This window comes from Alexandromys fortis, unplaced genomic scaffold (assembly GCF_014885135.2).
Source record: "Alexandromys fortis isolate MF-2015 unplaced genomic scaffold, M_Fortis_MF-2015_v1.1 scaffold_122, whole genome shotgun sequence".
In the NCBI taxonomy this organism is placed as follows: Eukaryota; Metazoa; Chordata; class Mammalia; order Rodentia; family Cricetidae; genus Alexandromys; species Alexandromys fortis.
This window is the reverse complement of record NW_026068004.1, coordinates 1,117,954-1,122,466: the sequence shown is the minus strand read 5'-3', so window position 1 is coordinate 1,122,466 and position 4,513 is coordinate 1,117,954.

The window sequence follows — 4,513 nt, the reverse complement described above, 5'->3', positions numbered from 1 at the left end:
CGAAAAACCAAAAAAAAAAAAAAAATTCTATGTATGTATGTATGTATTTATTTATTTATTTATTTTGGTTGGTCTCGAACTCATAGAGATCCGCCTGCCTCTGCCTCCAGAGTGCTGGGATTAAAGGCATGCGCCACCACCGCCCGGCTATATGTATTTTTTTTAAATATTTATTTATTTATTTATTCTGTCTGTGGTGCAGGCCAGAAGAGGGCACCAGACCTCACCACAGATGGCTGTGAGCCACCATGTGGTCGCTGGGAACTGAACTCAGGACCCTTGGAAGAGCAGGCAATGCTCTCAACCTCTGAGCCATCTCTCCAGCCCCCCCTATGTATTTATTTTTTAGATGTTTTGTCTGCATGTATTTATGTGCACCATGTGCATGCAATGTTTTCATAGGCCAGAAGAGGGTATCAGATCCCCTGGGACTGGAGTTAGAGACAGTTGTGAGTGCCTATGTAGGTGCTATGAGTGAAACATGGATCCCCTTGAAGAGCAGCCAGTGCCCTTAACCACTGAGCCTTCTCTCCAGCCCCCTCCTTCACATTCTCATTAGTTATGTACGTCCTTGAGCACGGGACGCTAGTATTCAGCAGCAGCTGAATGATTGTTGATGGGCTTCCCGGCTTAAAGAACTCTCGGGACTAGGGGGTTAGAATGACATGGAAAGCTCTGCCCGCAGCTCAGTCTTATAGGCAAACAGGATAGAAGAGGAATAATGGCCCACGTGAGCCAAAGCCGCTATAGCCTCTGGTCCAGACTTTCAGCCCTGATGTCTTGGAGTGATTTCACTCCGGATGATGGGGCTGCAGCCTATGGTTGGCTGGTTTTTTATGTATACTCAAGTCTACAGCCACACACAGTGACCTAAGATATGTCAGCGAGATACTATCTAGATTACTCCAGTAGGCTGCAGGCCAGACTTCATCTCTTCTGCTTTGGCCTTCGGGATTCCTTCACGTGATAAAATTTACATCCATCCATTCCATGTGGGATGTTGGTGAGGCAATACAAGCCTTGTGTGGAGGCCTTCAGTGATGTATGATATTTCTTTAAATATCTTTATTTTTAATTTTAAATTTCTTTAAAGATACAAAGATATTTACTAGTGACTTAAATGAATACAGATTTATTTATTAATATAATTTAAAAATAATTTTATGATTTCACAGAATAATGAATAAATGAAGAAAGCATATGCCTTTTAAATAGTATGAATATTGTGTACATGTTTACACACTTAAAGATTGTTCACCTTGAGCCAGGCGGTGGTGGCGCACGCCTTTAATCCCAGCACTTGGGAGGCCGAGTAAGACGGATCTCTGTGAGTTCAAGGCCAGCCTGGTCTACAATAGCTAGTTCCAGGACAGGCTCCAAAACTACAGAGAAATCCCGTCTTGAAAAAACAAACAACAAACAAACAAACAAATGTAGACAAGTGAAGGGTCTGGTTAGAGGAAGTTTGAGAACAGCAGTCATACATAATCACGGCTCCAGTCAAAACATTCACAAAGACTCCCCCGTGACAGTGAGCTTATTTTCAAGCTTTTTATTTTGAAGTCATTTTAAATGTATAGGAAGTTACAATGGGAACCGGCAGCCCCATGCTCCCTTCATCCATTTCCTCCAGTGGTCACATCTGACATAGCTATAAGCCAATAGTAAAAGCATGCAACGTTTGCAGTACAGAGTGGAGATACACTTCTATGTCATTTCATCCCATTTGGATTCTTCCAACCAAGGCAGTCAGCACTACAGAGCACCACAATGGGAGGGGTCGCCAAGTCCCTTCCTTCCCTGTGGGTTATAGACAGCTAAAGAGTGCCTGGGGGATGCGCATAGTGGCATATGCCTCTCATCCCAGCACCCTGGAGGTAGAGACAGGAGGATCTCTGTGAGTTCAACGCCAGCCTGAAACTCGCTACGTCGTGATAAAAGCCAGGTTGGCCCTGAATTTATAAAGATACACCTGCCTCTGCTTCCCAAATGCTGGGGTTAAAGGCACTACAGCTGATTCTTGACACAGGTCTCACTGTACCTACCCCAGGCTGGTCTCAAACTTGGGATCCTGCTCCCGCCTCTCAGAGTTCTGAGATTACAAGTGTGCAGCACAACCTTCAGCCTTTAGAGTTTTTTTTTTTTTTTTTTAACTCAATCTTTCAAATTCAGGTTGCAGTTGTTTAGTCTGCTTCTTGTTATGGCTGAGTAAGTATCCCAAAGTGTCTTTGTTTTTTAGGATTTCCCCAGTATGTCATCACAGACTTGGTGGCTTAAATTAATAGATGTTTATTCTCATTCAACACTCGGGAGGCAGAGGCAGGCAGATCTCTGTGAGTTTGAGGCCAGCCTGGTCTACAAGAGCTAGTTCTAGGACAGGCTGCAAAAGCTACAGAGAAACCCTGTCTTGGAAAACCAAAAAAGAAAAACCCAAATAAAATAAAATAATAAATAATAAGATAAAAATTAAAAAAGATTCTCTCTTTCCAGATATGTCTAGGTGTCTAGGTTTGTGTCAAGTTGACAAAAGCTAGCCAGCATATTTCCAACAGTGCTTCTCTATCTCATTGGCATAGCAACTCAGGAGAACATCTAAGAAGAGAAACCAAATCATCTTTGCCCTTTCTTTCCTTTCTTCCTTCCTTCCTTCCTTTTTTTTTTTTTTTTTTTTTTTTTGAGACAGGGTCTCACAATGTAATCCTGGCTGGCCTGGGATTAACTATGTAGACTGGATGGACCTTTAACCTGCCTCTGCCTCCAAGTGCTAGTGGTTAAGGGCCTGGATCTTTGGCTTCTTAGAGTTCCTGCTGCCACTGGTGGGGTTTGCACAGCAAAGGCTCGGGGGCTCTCACTGCATCAGAGAGCTGAAAAGAACTCAGCTTGTAGCCTATAGCTCTACCCCCGAGCAAGACAGTCAAACTGTCCTTAAACACCCCTGGAAACTTGGCACTGACTTCACCTCTTTATGGAATCTTTAGGCATGATTCCAGGACAGAGAATTCTCACTCGTTTTCAAGATTTGCTTTGGTAACTATTTTTCCTTCTCAACCAGTTTATTCAGAGTTTCCAAAAATTCTTCAGCAGACCTCTCATTGGCACTTAGAGTCGTCACTCACTTCTACACTGTGTGATGGATGAAGATTCCTCGGGGGCCTAACAAACCTGGAGCCAGCAATAAACTCCACATCACAGTGAGATCCAGGATTTTCTTTCAACTTTGCAAACTTTTGACTTTGGCTCTGGCCATGGTAGTGTTGGAAAACATGGACTTGTTCTATGTCTGTCTGGTCCACCCAGCTCATTAGAAGCTTCTGTTTTAGTTACTTAGTTATGTATGTGTGAGACAAACTGGGGGCGCAGGCGCATGCTGTGGCAGGGTGTTGAAGTCAGAGGACAGTTGGTTCTTGCCTTCCACTTTCTTGAGACAGGACATCTTGTTTCTTCAATGTATATCCCTGGTTAACTGGCCTGCAACCATCTGGGCAATTCTGTTTCCCTCCTCCCACCTAGTGCCGGGATTCAGATGTGTTATCAAAGGTTGTTTCTATTTTTTTTTTTTTTTGAGATAGAGTCTCTCAGATTAGCCTCAGAGAGCTTGCTACCTCAGCTAAGCTGGCCTTGAACTCCAAGAGGTTCAATTGCCTCTATTTTCCAAGTGCTGGGATCAAAGTTGTGCACCAACACACCCAGCTGCAATCCAGCTTTTTAAACGTGTGTTCCACGGATTAAAGGGGGGCTCCCAGTCCATGTGTTTGTTCCACAGATTGAAGGGAGGCTGTCAGTCTGTGTGTTCCACAGATTGAAGGGAGGCTGTCAGTCTGTGTGTTCCACAGATTGAAGGGGAGCTCTCAGTCCTGTGCAGTCTTTACCCACTGAACTATTCCTGCAGCCCCATTAGAGGCTTATATATATCTGATACAGGACCTTCTCAGACATGTTTATCTGCTTCCCCTCTTTCCTCAACACCCTCTCCCCCTTCCTTCTTTTTTCCTTTCCTCTTTCTTTTAATTTGAGGCTGGGTCTATGTAGCCCTGGCTAGCCTGGAACTCTCGGAAACTCTCTATGTTAACTAAGTAGAATTTGAATTCTCAGAGATCTGCCTGCCTCTGCCTCTACAGTGTTAAGATTAAGGTATGGGCTAGGTGGTGGTGGCACACACCTTTAATCCCAGCACTTGGGAAGCAGAGGCAGGTGGATCTCTATGAGTTCGAGGCCAGCCTGGTCTACAGAGCTAGTTCCAGGACAGATAGGGCTATTACACAGAGAAACCCTGTCTTGAGAACAAACAAACAAACAAAACAAAAACAAAAAACAACAACAAAAAGATTAAGGCATGGGTCCCCACACTCAGCCAGTTCCCCTTTATGTGCAAAGCTGAAGAGATAGCTCATTAGTTAAAAGTACTTATTAGTATTAGTATTAGAGGATCGGGGTTCAGTTCCCAGCACCCACATGGCAGTTTACAACCATCTGTAACTCCAAGACAAAGGAATCAATTCCCTCTTCTTGTCTC